The 18,726-nt window shown below is 35.2% G+C and overlaps 1 protein-coding gene across 4 annotated transcripts in view; it reads right to left on the bottom strand.

The window, feature by feature from the left end:
• Grm8 (glutamate metabotropic receptor 8) overlaps positions 1-18,726 on the bottom strand; it is a 789,897-nt gene that overhangs the window by 58,619 nt on the left and 712,552 nt on the right. The gene's annotated exons all lie outside the window — the stretch shown is intronic.

Here is an 18,726-nt window from a genome sequence, read left to right as displayed (position 1 = left end):
GAAACTTTTAGCAAAAGGTTAGATATTAGGTAACAACTCTAATTGTGAGGGCATCTTGTTGATTGAGCAATTCTAAATATATAAATCCTTTAGATAATCATTAAGCTTTAAGAGTCTCACTTATACTAGGTATTGTGAAGATGACAGATACTGTCCGGGGTTCAGCTGACTTTGTTGATTCAGTGTCATGGATTGACAGAGCCATCCGCCACGCTGGCATCTCGTGGGTGCTAGGGCCAAAACATCTAGCTAGCTGAGCCCTGGTCAGATCTGAGGAGCAGCGGGAACATGCTGCCCCAAACAAGCTGGACCTCGCGCGCTGTTTTCTAAATTTCACCCCTACAGCATATACCTTATTTAAGAGATGCTTCAAAATGATCTTAAAGTGAATTTTATTATCGAGAAAGATACGTTTGTGTTGGCTGATATACAACCATAATACCTGTTTGTCTCCAAAAAATCTATTGTTAAGTACTCTCAATTACATATTACAAATGAAAAATTTAAGTAATACAGCTACAATTGGGCACCTAACAAAAAATACTACAATATAAAACACAATTAAAATATCCCTCAAAAACAAGCTGAATTATAATATGGTTCTATTTAGAGTGACAAAAGCTTCAATGTAAGTATGAAATTATGAAATAATTAATATTAAAAATTAGACTCTACTTCATCAAACCAGGGGTAGACAATATCAACAGAATTAATGTCATTTGGGCAGAGAATAAGAAGGCTTGCCAAGTGGTGTTCATAACCACTACCAACAAATAGGACATAGATGGCTACTAGCTCTGCTTAATTCTCAAATCTGATATGTGTGCTAAATACTGTTTGTGTCACATTTGACAATGGAGAGCTGATGCTTAGAGGAGTAACAATGGGAGCATCATTTATTGGATGACTACAAAAAGATCTGTCTCAAGCATATTTAGGCACAGAAGTCATGGCTGTAACTATCCTACTGGGCCTCAGGTTCCATGTTAAAAATTGAATCCAATTTACTTGCTCATGATAATACTTAAAATAACCTAGAACTATCACACATGGAATTGGTCTGTTGCTGGTTAGACCTGGACTTAAAATAATGTAATGGATTTAGTATTAAGGTATGAAAATCCATATAAAACTTTTACTAATATATATGTGTATATATTGCAGAAATATATAGAGAACTCTCATGTCTGCCTATTCTATTTGAATGAAGACTTTAAATTATCAAAACTTGTATTCTCAAGAAACTAACATTCCCTTTTGATCCCATTACCATAGGATTTTAAATTACTGGCTTTGTCTCAGATCCCACAGGTTGAGTGATGGTAGACATGAAATTCAAGAAATAAAATGAGAAACAAAAGAAATCAAAGGCATGCAAGGGAACTTAAGAGATTCTTGATACCAAGACTCACTATTTATCAGGAGAGGTCTGTTCAGCAGATATAATTTCTTTCTCCTCCTTAGACATAGTGGAAGAGTGATTTATGACACCATATGAACTGGAAGTATCAGGAAAATGTGGTAGACAGGGATAAGGAGATCACTAATGTGAGGGAAAATCAAAACCAGTTCCCAGCAAGAGATTACCCATTATGGTAACTTCTCTGCAGTCACATCCAGGTCCTCAGCCAAAGGCTCAAGTTTTTCGAGCAGAAGAAAGTGATTTGATTAAAAAACAAAAAGAAATGAGTGAAATGTGGCAGCACTAGGCAATATTTTGTCCCTTTTCTTTTGTTCTTTTTTTTTTTAAAAAAACTGGAGAGCAAAGATATTGAAAAATCAATGTGCTTGGTGTATTTTCCATTTTCTTGCCTAAGATATCTCAAAAAAAAAAAATGAAAAAAACATATGGTGTGAGTGCAAGCCCCACAGGGCTTTTTGGAAAAGTAATTCAGATTCTGGATCATACATTTGTATCATGCTATGTTGATATGAATGAACTTGACTGGAGTTTATGAGACCAATCATCTGCCGTAAGTACATTTATCTTCTAAAATGCTTTGTGCATTCATTTGCATTCTTTACTGTACATGCACAATAATCTTCCTGTGCATTTGGTTAGAAATTAGGTCATGCCTCAAAGTGGTTGACCATTTCTTATGCAACTGTCAATTTTCTCAGCAATAAGAGCATTTTATAATTTCAGAAAAGATGGCTTCATCTTTATTTGAGATGGAGAAAATAAAATTCAGAGAAGATAACTTACATGATCAAAGCCAAAGCAAGAAGACAAGAACCTCCATTTTCTGCCTCTTGATGCAAATATTTTCTCTACTTTTGTCTTTAAATCAGTTTCAAATACATTGACATAGACTTGGCTTGAATACATTTACTACTTTCCTTTTTATCCAGTTTAACAAATAATTTTATCTGAATCCCTTTGCAAAGCACATTGCCAGGCATTTTAGGGCTAGAAGGAATGGGAGTTGGGGAAAATAACAAAAGAGTTAAGATTCCTGTCTCTTCTTGAAGACTTACTAAGGAGAGTAATAACCATAGATAGCTGTGTTGCAGAGTTCAAGACCACTGTAAAAGATCACCTGGACTCTATCAAGATTTCAGTCAGTTGAATTTTATGTCTACTGCAGCTGGTAACAGTCTCCTTAGTTGGTTTTGAGTGTAACCCAGCTAAAAGGGGAAGGTAGCTCTTAAAAGCAAATGGCTAAATCTGTTTCTGGGGATGTACACTTCTGCAGGTATGAGACTATCCAGGTTCCTGGCATTCCTGGAATTCCTGGTATTGTGGTATTGTCTTAACAGCCTCTGGTTGCTTACGGGGCTGACCTCTCAGACCTCTAAGATGGATATGTAAGATGTAAATGGATAAGTAAAACACAATTTCAGAAATGTAATGTAGAAATACAGAGAACATCCATGTGTGAAGAATTTGTAATGTTTGAAGAAAAAGATTGTATGGTTTGGTTAGAAAAATAATTCCAATAAAGTTGAAAGTAGTCTTGGGGAGACAAAATTTAAAAACTTTAAGCATTAATTTAAGAAAAAGTTGAGAATAATTTTAGTTTATTTCTATTAATGAATTATAAAATTGTACTTTCGCTTGTAGGATGACACAGCAGAGGACTGCCTGGTCTGACCTCAGTGGGAGAAGATATGCTTAACCCTTAAGAGACTTGAGGCCCCAGGGAGTGGGGAAGCCTGGTGGTAGTGGTGGGAGAACATCCTCTGAGAGACAAGGAAGAGGATGAATGGGTTGAGGAACTGTGGGAGTAGGGACTGGGAAGTGGGCAATGAACTGTAAAAAAATAAAATTAATAAAAATATACCTAAGCCATTTTTAATTCACTATTTTTTTTGACTCGTGTTTATGTGTCAGATATAATTTCTAAGCTGCCACTTCAGGGCCATGCTTGCCTACCTCTTGCCATGATGCTTATGAACTTAACTTCTGAAATTGTAAGCCCTAATAAGTTCTTTCTTATATAAATTGCCTTGGTCATATTGTCACTTCACAGCAATAGAAAAGAAACTAAGACAAATAGTAAGCCAGGTACATTGGCATGTATGCACCCAAAGTAGCATGGAGAGTAGCTGAAAATTTGACCTTGGAAGTAAAGAAGAGAATATGGGTGCAGTGCACATGCAGGGAAAACTAGAATTACATAATTCATTGACAGAAATAAAACAGGATTAAAAGAGAAGTCAAAATAAGCTGCAAGGTATAAGCCTCTGAATAGCACATTCATTATTTCTGAAAAAGGAGTAATAAGACAGAAACTAAATAACAGTGAAGAAATAAAGACATAGCTAAAAATCCCCCAAATTCATGGTCAGAGTAAGTTTAACCACAGATCAATCGCCAATACAAATGCAAATATTTGTAACTTTTCTGCAAAATTTACTACAGTGACTTAGAGTATCTTTGAGGTTTTTATTTCTTAGAGATGAATGGAAATGGCTTTAAATGTAGAGAATTTAATCCTGTTTCGGGTGTATAAAAGGAATCTGATTAAGTAGTGACTATTTTAAATACAATAGATGTTGTATATTCCGTAGCCTAATTTCACAATTTGGGTCGGGAAGGTTTGCTTTCAGATTTCACTGTTGTTTTGTTCCAGATCCTTTCTTTGAACGTGAAAAGGACAGAGCTCAGGAACACAGAGCAGCAGGCTTGGGCAAGTCTGCCTAGCAGAAGCTATGCTAATGATGAGTAGTTCAAGGGAAGTATACTGGGAGAGAGGCCAAAATCAGGGGCAAGTTGAACAGAAGGAAGATGAGATAAGAAGACAAAGCAGCAAGAAGACTCAAAGCAGCATGGTTTCTCAGAATTTATACAAGAGGAAGATATAAAACCCAGGGCACAGACAAATGTATGTATGTGCTGTGTATGAAAATGAAAAATAATAAGCAAAGTAGATAGCCGAATATTAAGGCTCATTTTGGAAATGTGCTCTGTAGTCATGTGGTGCTGACTGCCTTGACTCATAGCTGCTTCTCTTGCCACTATCTGAAGAACATTTTTGTCTTCTGATTGTACTTATTTTGTGCTTTGTCAATGTCAGTTCTTAATAATAATAATTAGCCAATATCACTAAGCGCTCAGTAAAGAGATATTTGGTTGGTCATTTTAACCCTAAGAGAGTGTTTATTTAAAGAGCAGAACTATGGTGATAACTTACTTACTGATGGACTAAATAAGAGTTCTGATGACAAGCTTACAGTTTCCAATATTATTTTCAGTTCAAAGGAGATGAAAACTTTAGAGAGAAAACAACAGGCAAGAAAAATCTCTAACAGTTAAAATTGCTGGAGAGTCTGAAATCTACTGAAGCTCTATGTGTGTGGGAATGTATGAATGCGTCTATGTGAGTGTACATGCATATGTGAGTGTGTGGTGAGAATCACTGCAATTTTTTAATTATAAAGATGTTTGGTAAACACTAGTAATGGACTGGATTGATGCACTGGGTCCCACCCCTAGATGAAGAGTGACAGACAAATAAAAACTATTGAGAGAGGAAGAATTAGCACTCCTCAAAAATGAGCAAATGATTATGTAATCCCAAATGGTTAGTGTCTTAGGGTTTTACTTCTGTGAGCAGACACCATGACCAAGGCAGTTCTTATAAAGGACAACATTTAACTGAGGCTTCCTTACATTGTTTAGAGGTTAAGTCCATTATCGTCAAGGTGGGAGAATGGTAGCATCCAGGCAGGCATGGCTACATCTTTATCTGAAGGCTGCTACTGAAAGACTGCTTCTAAGCAACTAGGTTGAGGGTCTTAAGCCCATGCCCACAGTGACACACCTACTTCAACAAAGCCACACCTCCTAATAGTGCCACTCCTGGGCCAAGACTATACAAACCACCACAGTTATTTATCATATATATATATAATATATATATATACTTAACATATATATATATATGATAAGAATAAGAGGTCATGAATTAAAAGGAATAGAGAGGGTATGGTAGGCTTTGGGGGGAGGATTGAAGAAGTAATTATATTTTAATTAAATAAAAATGACAGTTACCTAATTTATTTAAAGCCAATAAAAATGCAAACCTATAATTGGTTGTTTAGAACTAACCTGTTCACAGAGTTCAGAAATCTGCCAAAAGGCAAATTCTTTTAGATTACCTTAAGGAATCATTTATGTGACTCCTAAAAAGTAATTTTAAAAACATAGTAAGAAAGCTAGATTTATATACAAGATGGCAAAATTATATAAAAATAAAATGCTGGGAAAAAAACAGAAATTGACAAAATTTGGCAAGGGCAAAGAGAGAAAGTCAAGATGATCCTAAGATTTGCCCAACCTCATTTAATATTCAAGTTTTTAAATAAAAACATTAGTTTCTATTTACATGTGATTTGTTATTTAGAAACAATTGACTGCCTTTTATTGTAAATAAGGGTTTTTTTCATAGAACATATTATAATCATAATTTCCCCTCCACAACTCCTTCCAGATTTTCCCTACTTAAACACCCATCAACTCATGGCTTCATTATTTTTCTCTTTAGAAATAAACAGACAAATAAAAGTAACAAATAACCAGTGTTAAAAAAAAAAAAGCATAAGAAGTATATACAAACACACACACACCAAACCCATATTAAAAAAAAAAAAAAAAAAAAACCCAAACCAAAATCCTACAACTTCAATATACAAAGAACCTATAAGATAAGAAATAAGAAAATAAAGCAATATGAGGAAAAAATAATCTACAAAAATACCTCTGAGTTCATTTTGTATTATCCATCTACTTATGGCTGTGGTGCCTACACTTAAGTGTGGTTTGTACACTCAGTGAGGCTCCACAGGAGAAAACTAAGTTTTTCGATGCAATCAATTGTCTTTTTGAGATAGCTCCTTGGTTATGAATGTGAACTCCTGTCCCATTCCTCTCAGCACTGGGACCAAATCTGGCATGAACCTCCATAGACCCTGTATTTCAACTGCTAAGACATTTTCCAAGGACAAGCAAGATGTCTTGGTAGGTAAGAGCACTCCCTATCAAGTCCATAGACCTGAGTTCAGTCGCTGAAATATTCATCGTGAAAGGAGAGAAACAACTCATACAAATCGTCTTCTGACCTCTACAAGACCCCCAACATAAACAATAAGTAAATTTAAAGATAGTTTAGCATTTATTTCATTATTTAGTAGTTTTATTATTTAGTAGTTTATTCAAAATCACAATCCAAATGGTATTCTTCATGAAGTGTATCTTGGCTTTTATTCATAAAACTTGTTTTCAGCTGGTTTCCATGTTATAATCTCAAATATGCCTCTCCATTCTTGGCTAGATGTCGTAGTCACAATTTGAAAAGAACTGCTTCCCGGTATAATAATAAGAAAAAATTTAAAGGGCTTAAGATGTAATTCAAAAGTAGCATTTGCCTACCATAAGTGAGGATTTAGGCTCTATCTCCCTGCAAAAGAAAAAAAAAAAAGAATTGTTTTCCTTATCTTAGCCAAGACCAAAAGGAAACCTCAGCTCCTTCTGAAGTAGACCTAGATATAACACTTGCTTCTGTCTCAGATAAGCTTTGCTATCGTATGTGCACAAACAACCTGTACACTGGAAGCACCAGGCCCTGTTTAGGCTTCTGTTCCCAGTTCAATCTGAAATGTGTCCAAACATATCTTGCCTGCATTCCTTCAGTAAACATATTTTACTTTTTCTTATCCTTGTGTGTTACAAGTCATAAAATTCCTCAAGGTTGGAGAAATCTTACACATACTTATGCTAAGACTATGCTCTGAGTGACTTATATATACTCATACCCCTGGTAAATAACATACAATCTTGGCAGAACTTCCTCCATGGTATGGAATTATTGGCTACCCTTACCTTACAAGTAATCAATTAACTTATTGTCCACACTGGGAAATACGTTTTCAAAGTGAATGGTGTACTATTGGCAAAGTAAATAGGACCATATCATCATTCAGCCCTCTTGTGACTATTCCAAACTCAGGATAGTTTCTCACTGACAGGTTTTGCAAGCAATATCTGCCTTTTTCTTTCCTGAATATTTAAATCCAGTATTGCAACAATCCAGGAGGCAATTTCCATCTATTGTTCTCACCATATCCCCACACATACTTTAATTTTGCCAATTTTCATGAGACTTGCTTCCTTTCTCTAAAGAACATACCATTTTCTTCCCTCTACCATCTCTGGCCTCACAATTTTTGTTATACACTCTGCATTGTATAAGGTACCTGCTTGTGGACTTTCACTGTTCTCGATGCTAAGAAACCTTCTTAATCATTTCTTTATTTTCTTAAAACCAAGCAACAAAGCAAAGGTGTATGCATGTACAAAGTATTTCACAATCATTTGTGGTGGAGTCACCAGTTGTCAGCTAACATAATCCAACATCCTTTGTGCATACATGTATCTATAATATTAAAGTGTCCTAATATGAAGAGGCATTTTCATATTGCTTTACAAAAGATTATTTAGATCTTCATTTAGTTCCTACTGCATACAGTTATTGTTGTATCACATGGGTTAAGCAAATAAAGTTAATCAAACAAATGAAAACTTTACATTACCCATCTGTTATTATTCTATGAAACTGGTAATCTTGAATTACGTTTCATTTTTCATTTTGCTTTTACAGACAGTACAATTATGTATTTGATGTTACCTCTTAGCTATTAAAAGATAAGGTGGGTGACAGGAACTGACATACACTGCTCTCTTGTATATATCCCTTAGAGATTTCCTTTTTTCACTCTTTGTTCAGTTTGCATTTTTTTTTCTTTTTTGGTTTTTGAAGCAGGATATTACTATGTTGCTCTGGCAGCCTATATAATCCAGGTTGTCTTGGAATTCATTGAGATCTGCCTGACTCTGTTTCCTGAGTGCTGGGATTAAGGATTAAGGATTAAGGATTAAGGATTACTGTGTGTGCACCACCACATACAGTAAAACTACTTCAATTTTAAGTTATACCACAATATTTGGAATACAGAGTTAATGATGTTTAATTTCATTCAAGTAAACAAATTTCTATTCTGTTTTGACTCCAGGTCCCTTTTAACAACGTAAGAACATTATCAACTGTGATTGTTTTTAATAACTGCTAAATATTTACTTGAGACTCATCCAAAAAGTATAATCCGATTTGCAGAGAAAAGGTAAGCATATTACCAAAATTCTGCCATTTTAGCCTGGCTAGGTAGCACATTTGTAAAGTTCCAGACATTTGATAAGAAGAGGCACAGGACTATTTCGCTAGCACATTTGTTTCTGTTTCCCATGTGTAGGATTTTTCTAGTTCTATGTTGGGTATCCTGTACCTAGACATATGGGTAAATATCCATTATCCTCTTGGTTCTGTCTGAGAATGCTGAATGTTAAAATTCAAATATATTCTAAACTACTTCTGTGAATTTTCTCCTTTGGAATTAGTTATTCTTTTTCATTTGTATTGCAGTCCTGGATAATTGTACTTTTGGTTTTCTTCAATCTCAATAAGCCATGACTATTGATGTATAATTATGATTGCCAGACCAGGCTTATTGAAAAAAGATTACCAGTAGAGATCTTTTTCTTTACTCAGGATTAATGGATATGGACTTGTGACTTGACAGTTTTTTCTGACTGTGATGGTTTGTATGTGCTTGGCACTATTAAGAGATGTAGCCTTGTTGGAGTAGGTGTGCCACTGTGGATGTGGACTTTAATATTCTTGTCCTACCTGCCTGGAAGCCAGTCTTTTGCTATCTGCCTTCAGAACAAGAGGTGGAACACTCAGCTCCTCCAGCTCCATGTCTGCCTAGATGTTGCCATGTTCCTGCCTTCATGATAATGGACTGAACCTCTCAACCTGTAAGCCAGCCAGCCCCAATTAAATATCATCCTTATAAGAGTTGCCTTGGTCATGGTTTCTGTTCACAGCAGTAAAACCTTAACTAAGACACTGACTGATTTATTTTTGAGAGGTAAGGAAACTAGCAAGTAACAACTAGGTACTTACTACAGGAAGAATACATTCTAGCTTTTGAAAATATATCAGTTCTAGAGAAGTTATGCTTTCCACACTATACTCCATCTATGTCTGATATAAAAGTACTATACATCCTTTTCTTTCTCTGCCTTTTTTCCACAGAAGATCACATCTGCCAAAAATGCTTATTTGTCAAAAGTATATAATTTTAATATTCCCTCTCCTTACACTGAGGTTGGAATAGAAAGCATAAATTAGGGGGTCACTATTTTGAAAGGGATTATTTGCATATTTATCTGATGGTAAGCATAGCATCTTCAGGTTGTTGGCTGATTTTTCACTGGGAAATAGTATAAGACTTCCTTGATGATAAACACTCTTGGTTTATATAAGGTACAGAAGGAGAAAAATGTTGGGTTTTTAGTTTCATTCATTAACTTAAATATTTACATATATTTGATTTATATATATTTTATGTAGGCAGAATTTATATTAATACTTCATTAAATATTTTTTTCAGAATTTAAAGGTGATATTAATCTATATGATATACCATCTATATATGTTTTTAATTTCACTACATAAAATTTTATTATGTTTTTAGCCCAAAGGAACTATTTGCTTGTCATCTGCTTTTTCTGGCATTGTGTATCCTTCAATAAAACACAAGTCTCTACTGAGTCATGGAAAAGGCAACTTTATTTTACAAGAAATAAATTTGTTATTACACTCCCTATTATTAAGGGTTTAGGTATCATTAACACTTTATCAATAGAGATAAAAATACATATTTTAAAATGATAAATCTATAGATATTTTGAAAGAAAGCCATATTTTATATATTCTGGAAAAATAATATTAACTAAATCTAATATCATAGAGCTTTGGCTCATATCAATAACTGTGATATTGACCTTCCCAGCTAAGTCTGTAATGGTCTAGCTCATGAAGACACAGACACTGTAATTTGGGCATTGTAAATTGGGTACAATTTACCTCAAGAAAAGTCTGAGAAAGTACCACAACCCTATAAAAACTTTCCCATAGAGTCCCAAACATGACACTATGGAACCTAAACAGGTCTGTTGAACAAATATCCCTTTGTGATGTCAAATAAGATAAGAATCCCCAAGAGAATGTCACTAAATATGTACAGTTAAATTTTTCTTTAGCTAGAATATGTATACAACCATAAACAATCAAACAAAATCTCAGACAGGCAGAATCAAACTCCTTCCAAAACATGCCTATGTGTTTCAAAAAAATTCATTTTTTCTTTTCTCTTCTAAATGTTCACATGTATATTATTTTATTTACCTAGAAAAGTAAGATCAAATAAATGGTTTCTTTTAGTTTTCTGTGGTTATTTGTTTCTCCTCTTCTAGAGTGAGACTAGTACATCTTGATGTAATTGATATTATCAAGGAAAAAAGCCAACCCAACTACCTGAAATAGTGCTATAATGTGAGATATCACCAAGCCTCCAAAATGAACCACTTCAAATGAGGACAGGTGGCAAGAAAAAAATAAACTCAAAATCAAATTGCTCAGTAGACAGAACAGCATATGGGTGCAGAAATGCAGAGCAGTTATTTTTCATTTGTCCACTCTCTTCCCTCTAAAGGACACAAATGGATCTAAGAACCTCTTGTTAGAGCTGTCTACACTGCATCTTTCTCCATTGACACCCAGGCTTTGCAGATACCAGATTCTGAAAGTACTTCACTTATGTGGACTATTCTGTAGAGCAGGTATTTTATTACTAATCAGAGAGACCTCTCTCACAGCCCCAAAGCTGTCCACATTTCCAGTTACAGCATAAACATTTTGGCAGCTGCTTTTTGGGAACACTAATCTATCCTCCACAAATTTCTAAATATTTGAAGCCAGTTACACATTGGCTCAGGAACATCTCCTTCTTCCTGATATAGATTAATGCCGCTCTCATATCCCTCTTTCACAGATGTATTTACATAACTCTACTCAGAAGTATACATTTGACAAAACATTTTTGGTTTACTTATAAATGGCTAAAGAAATTGAGATTAATTGTTTGCTTAAATCAAATACGATCCTTGAATTCCATTTATTTTAGCACTTTATTCATAAAAACACATATTTTAAGACTGTTTCAGACTTGTTATTATGCTATGTGTTTAGAATACAATGGTGAGAAAAACCAAATAAGTTTCATTCTCTGTCTCCACGGATGACACCTTAATGATGCTGATGCCGGGCACTGATGCACTGCTTACTGTGTGCTAAGTGGTTTTTATAACTCTCAATTGTATAACTCTAAAACACTAGGATAAGGTATATATTAGTTTAAAAAAATAATAAAACAAAAGCATGTTTGTTTGTTTGTTTGTATAGCTCTACAGTGAACTTTGGAGTATTGGTGGACTTTACTCCTATCAGTGGGGGTAAGACTTCTTGCTTATATATCCTTAGCTCACTGGGCATATCTTGAAATTAATTCATGGCATTGATATGACAGCCATGTATTTCCTTACCCCTGCACTCTTGTTACTTTGCACAGTGAGACAGATACATGGAAAACATAATGACAAGATAAAAAATGTCCAAAGTAGCAAATCACTATAGTGCTTCTTTGTTTGTGAATTTTACATAGGAAGAAGTATAACTATTATCATCCCTTTATAATCTTTTGGTTTAAATATTTAATAGCTCTACTTCAAGTATAAATTAAAGTTGTGGAAGGTCAGCTTCAACATCCAGGATAAACAGAGAAAGGTACAAGGTGTGGTGTTGGCAACTGGGGTCGTGCTAAGAGTAGCTGATGCCCCCACCCTACCCCACCTCTGCTGAGAACAGCAGGAGATTTACAGGGTTGGCATTGGTAGTGCTGACAGAAGGAAACTTACTCATCTAGGACTGGTACTCTCTGTGACTGACAAGACACTCTGAATGCTTTTAACTCTTTGGAGCCAGTAAGAAGAAAAAAAGGACAAAAGAAAATTCATACCATCACACACATTAACTTAGGAGATAAAGCAAAGCAGGTTTTGACAAAGAAGTTCCAACAAGAAATTTCCAACAATTTCTCACATACATACATTCATATATACACACACGCACATAAATACATATGTACATACATACATAGATAAGGGCAGACATATATATAGATATTGATATGTATTTTATGGATAGACCAAGGTTCTAACAAACAGGCTCTAATAACTTTTTTTTTTCTGTTAACCCATTGAAGACAAATTTCACTATGTCATAAAAAGTTACATAGAAAAAAATGTTAAACAAGAGGAAGTTACTGCAGGATTGTTGATAATGAGTTCAAAGCTGTTGCTTTATCTATGTTTTATTCTCTAAGCTCATCATAAGCTCAAAGCAATAGTTTTATATGTTCATGGCCTTGTTTTATCATGGTGCACACCTGTGGCCTCATCTTTGGACCTGACCTAGAATGAATGATTTTTCTTGATCACAAATCTGTCCCAAGCCAATTCTCTTACTAGTGCAATCCACATGCTTGTGGTATAGGAAAGCTCATTGTACTCCTTTCCATGCAGCTTTTACTTCCTATTCTATGAGGAGGGGCAGATTGTATTTTTGATTGTAAATTTATTATATATTTCTGCCAAAAAAAAAAAAAACCCTAAAGCCATCTCTTTAAACTTTCTTGTCAGGGGCAGCCCTGCTTATACATTGAAAGCATGGAATAAGCCACAGGCCCAAAAAGAGCAATAGGCCTGACATATATGCCTGCTAACACAAAATCTTGGGGCTCTGTGGAAAAAAACATCGAAACAGATGGCTAGAAGCTTGTAAACAAGCAGCTTTGGTGGAAAATTGCCAGGCTGAATAGTCACAGACCTTGTAGATAGGTAACCTTGGTGGTTAGTACCAACTTAGATAAAAACTAGTGAATCACAGGTGGAGTCATAGTGACCTGTCCCCTGAACCTTCACCTAGGTGACACTCTGTTCTGGAAGATATCTGTACTCCCCCTGAACACCTATGCTCCTGCATCATCCCCTTCCCCACATCCTGCCTTTTTGTGTATATAACCCCAGTGTGAAAAAGTAAAAATGGAGATTTGATCAGATTACAGACAGATTGCCATTCTTTGCATCGGCCTGTTTTCCCCCACTTTCTCTTTCAGGTGACCTCCCTGGACCCCTGTTTAATGCCCTGCTGGCCAGGACAGCTTCTATCAATTTTTCTAACTTTCTAAAATTATTTAAATCAAATAAGGTATTCTATGAAAACAATAATTTATCTAAACAGCATTATTTTAGGAAAGTGCATCTTAATGTTATCTGCTGGAAATTTTCCCAATAGGCAAATACCCAGGAATCAATCATAACAAACTTTAGGCCGAAAGGGTCTTTCTTTGCCAATCACACTATGTCAGATACATGAGAAATACATCTATGACACGAGAAGGCATATCACCAGCAAAAAGCAATCCTGGGACAAAGCCCCTGTGGCCTTTCTAGGGTTTACCCATTGCCACAATGCAAAATAGTGGGTCATCTCTAGGAAGCTTATACACTGCAGTTCCTCCTGCATGGCAGCGTCTAAAAAGTAACAAATTCTTTTGAGGAATATATGTGGCCAATCATTTGAGTCACAAAAATCTAATAAAAGCTGTAATGATGATCACAGGAAGAGGTATATAAACAATTCAAATTACTCACTAACCTAATAAATCCTAAGCAAGAATTATTATACTGTCATTACTGTATAAGATTCAATATCCACTAATTTAATAGGTATTCACTGTGAATATAATATATAAAGGACTCTATCTGTGAATATGTATATATGTATGTATATATGTATATGTATGTGTATGTGTTTGTGTATGTGTATGTGTTTGTGTATATATGTATGTGTATGTGTATATGTATATGATGTATATGTATATATATATATATATATAATACACAGACTATACAGTTTGTTCATTTGCTTGTTTTACTAACTGCTAAATATTTTTAAGTCAACTTGTCATAAGCTAAATCATCTGAGATAAAGACACCTCAATTTTAAAAATGCCTCCATAAGATTGGGCTGCAGACAAGTCTATAGAATATTTTCTTAATTACTGATTGGCAATACAGGGCCAAGTCCATTATGGGTGGTGTCATCCCTGAGCTGGTGGTCCTGGGCTCTATATGAAAGCAGGTTGAACAAGCCATGGGGAGAAAACCTGTAAGCAGTACCACTCCATGACCTCTACATCAGTTCTACCAACCAGTCCTTGCTTTGAATTTCTGTCCTGAATTCCTCTGGTGATTAACAGCAATATGGAAGTGTAAGCTGAATAAACCCTTTCCTTCCCAACTTGCTTTTGGTCATAGTGCTTCATCATAGCAGTGAAAACCCTAAGATACTACCTTTTAGCTTTATATATATATATTTTTAACATTGCTTTCTTTTTTGGTTTTCCATCTAATATTATAATTGAAACACTGTACTCCTTGATGTCTGAAAGTTTCATAACCATTGTCTGGTTACCTGAATTTAATGAGCCCAATTAGAAAAGATAAAATGTCTTTAAGAGATTTATGCTACCCTATCCACCTCTAACTACCACTAACGATTGGTTTTTTTTTCCTTACTACAAGGTAATGATTTTAAATATATGTTTTGTCTTTTTTGAACAATTATGTAAGTTTGTTTATGCCTATGAAATGTCTCAGTAATTCTATATTGCCTTCATACTGCTTCTCCACAAGGAAAGAGAAAGAAAAATTTGTCCAATGTTTAGCAGAATTCAGAAGAATGAGCAAATTATATAATTACAAATGTAAGGATAAAACAGACAGAAGTTAAATGATGTTTTGCACTAAAAGCAGGCATGACACATTTCAAAGAGTTCTCAGTCTTTCTGGTTCTTCTCTAAGTGCTCTTTGTATAACAGAGAACATGGCTATATAGAAATGATTGAGAAACATTGAGATACCTATCTTTACCTTTGATTCTTACTTCTTATAATTTCAAATAGAGTCACATAGTTCAACAACTTTGCTGCCACAGACACTGCTCTCAGACAGTATAATGATATACACATTGAGAGGAAACTGTTCCTCCTGCTGTTTTCTTGGTTACAAATTTGGTGTTACTAATGCATAGTTATAGCATGCAGAGTTATTTGCTTTTTCATCTCAAACATGACCTCTCACCATCTTCCTTGCCCTTGAGTCTAGCATCTTGCTGGCCTGGCAGGCATCAAGAACGCATGGGCTGAAAGCCAAACTGATCCTTACAAGGACAAGGGAAGAGACAGACTGACATGGGTTCAATAATTAGCACAATGCCAGACATGATACTCAATAAGGAGCTGCTGAATTAATGGATGTGTGTTGCCTGGCTGTTGTAAATGCTTCAAGTTGATAACCTGGGCTAACTGGGTGAGCATTATAAATGAAAATGAAGGAGTGATCAGCTAGTCTCTCCTGCCAAGTCAATAAACTTATTTAAAGACTTATTTTAGAGATAGAAATGTTTAGTTCATTTTTAATATTCATGCCAATAGCTTTAACAATGTTAAAAACACTCTCAAGCATTTTATCTATTATCGTGAATAACAAAAGCTACTTTGAAAGAAAAGCAGACAGTAAATTTTAAGGTAACTTTTAGGATAGCCCATAATTCTATTACATAAAGTACCTCAGTGGCAAAGATTGTTTATGATCCAATAGCTCTTGCTGCAGTGACAATCTAAATTCTACAACCCAGGGACTAAATGATACATCTCTAAAACATTTTGAATAATCCCAGCAGTTATTACTTATTATTGAGTTCTTCAGACTGTCTCACATTTAATCACACCATAAATACAAAATAAATTCCAGTTAGCATATTTTTGTATTTGTTTTACAATTTGTTATTAAAACATACTTTTACTCCACAAAGCTAAGAAAGAAAAACGGAAGTTGGCTAACCACATTCAACCATGTCTCTAAAGGCATGGATGTGTCCATAATCATAAAAGTAAATATAACTCTAGATTTTAAAATAGATATACACCTCTCACGGGCCCAGCACCACAGCAGGCAGCCTCTCTTCCCTGGTATCTTTACCTTCATTCCACCTTCAAATCTTTATCTATTGCTGCTCTTTAGGAGACAGTTATGAACATTGAGCCTTACTGTTCAGGAAGAAAATATTTTATTTTTAAAACTTATTCTTTAGGAAGTTTATGTATGTGTACAGTGACATATGATAAAATCTATGATGTCTTTTCTCCTTCCTATTCTTTTCTAGGTCCTTCACCCAATAAATGTTTTTCCCAATTTGTATCCTTTTCATTTTAAACAAACAAATAAACAAATAAACAACACTAAGTCATTTCATACTTCCCATATGCAAATGGATATGGAGGTTTCCCACTGGAGCATAGGCAGCCTATATAAGTATCACATCCTCCCAAAAGAATGACTTCTCTTTCCTTAGCAGCTGTCCACTGACAATAGCTCCTCGGTTATGGTAGTTCACCTTGAGCTCCCCTCTGGCAGAGAACACTTTAATAACTTTAAAGTCCCACTAAGAAATCAAATTTCAAATACTGTGATGTTGTTAAGTACCTTGACACAGGATGAAGATTTTATTTATTTTAAGATTGAAGAACTGAATTCTCAAAAAGAAAAAAAAAAATAAATCCCCAACCCAATACATATACATGTATGTATATATATATATATATTCACAATTGCATTTAACTTTCCCATCAGTAGAAGACGTTGTCTGAAAAGTAACAATTCTACTGTTGAAAATGTAAGAGAAGAGGAAGAATAAGAAATTAGACCAGACAGAAGATATCTTCTATTTCAGTAACTTAGTGTTCACCAGAAGCAGAATAGACATATCGTGATGGCCTTCTGTAGGTAACGCAATAGACAAGCAAAGCTTTCAATGCTAAATGAATATAACAACTAGTTCCATTGTTATTTCTAGTAATGTATATATTGGCATTTTCAAACTCTGAAGATACATTATTTTTCTATACTAAACCAACCAATCAAATTGAACAATGGACTTTGAGAGAGTTGTTTTCCAGCTCATACATTCTTTCCCCAGTTATATCTATAAGTTTACTTTTAATATATTTCTATCCTTCTATGCTGAAATACATCCTTTCATTACTAAGGGTCCACCCCTTAACTGTCTTACTTTTAACTTCCCCTTTCAGGCTTGGTCCCACGTCAACAGTGCGTGGCTTTCACAAAGCCAGGACATTCGGATGGTGCTGTGGATTGCCAATCCATGGCAAACTCATGCTCATCATCAGAATTTTCTAAAGTTCTTTTCCCCCCTACCAAGCATAGCTGAAGACCACATTGATCCAGTGATGACTGGGTGATCAACCCCAAAAGCTCAATGTCCCCATAAGGAGGACCTTCCAATCTGACTCTGTTGAGATTTTAAGTTATATAGAACCTCACCTGGGTTTACAGCTCCAGGGATATAATTTCCCACGGTAGTTGATGGTTTTCTAGTGAAGGAAGATGGGCATTTGTTTAATTCTTCTCTTTGAGAGATCTGTCTTACATGCACATTAAGGCTGAAGGGCTATCCCAATAGAAATATAACATCACCTTGTGTGCTCCAAGCTCATCCATCCCACCTCCCAACCTGGGAACTCAGAGTTAACCTTAGTTCTCAGCTTCCTCAGGTGTGGAACTGAATGTATCTACATTAGCAAATACCACATCTCATATGAAGACTTCCTTTACTATCAGCGTTTTATGTGTGAAAGTGTGAACTGAATATTAATGACAAAGGAAATTACTTCAAATGGATCTATTGATCTTCACCTACAAATATAAACAACCTTTTATAATTGGCCATAGCTATCTTAATTATTTATCATAGTCATTTGTAAATGTAAAATGAATAAGAATTGGGCCTGGGAAGATGTGGTAAGTGGTTTTGAGTGTCTTAACACATTTCACTGTGTTTGAGGTTGGCTGAGGTACTGTAAATTCTGGATCTATGTTTGAAATCATAATTGTCAGTATGGCTTTTTCCCAGAGTTTCCACAGAACAGAAAAAAATGTCATCTGCTTTGCAGTGGGATCTCTCTGGAACAGCTCACCCCTGTGAGCCCATCTGCCCTTTCTGCCTCTGTCTTTTAATTAACATTTGGAAAACAACAGTAGCATTGTAAATAACAGGGCTGGGTAAAGAGACCCAGAAAATGACGTGAAGTCTGTCAATCTTCAACCTTGTCAAAGAGCATGCAAAGTGTTACTGGGGGAGGGGTAAGTGAGGCTGCGGAATCATTCATAAGCCATACATG

This window comes from Arvicanthis niloticus, chromosome 15 (genome assembly GCF_011762505.2).
Source record: "Arvicanthis niloticus isolate mArvNil1 chromosome 15, mArvNil1.pat.X, whole genome shotgun sequence".
In the NCBI taxonomy this organism is placed as follows: domain Eukaryota; kingdom Metazoa; phylum Chordata; class Mammalia; order Rodentia; family Muridae; genus Arvicanthis; species Arvicanthis niloticus.
This window is presented reverse-complemented; position numbering and strand designations above follow the sequence as displayed.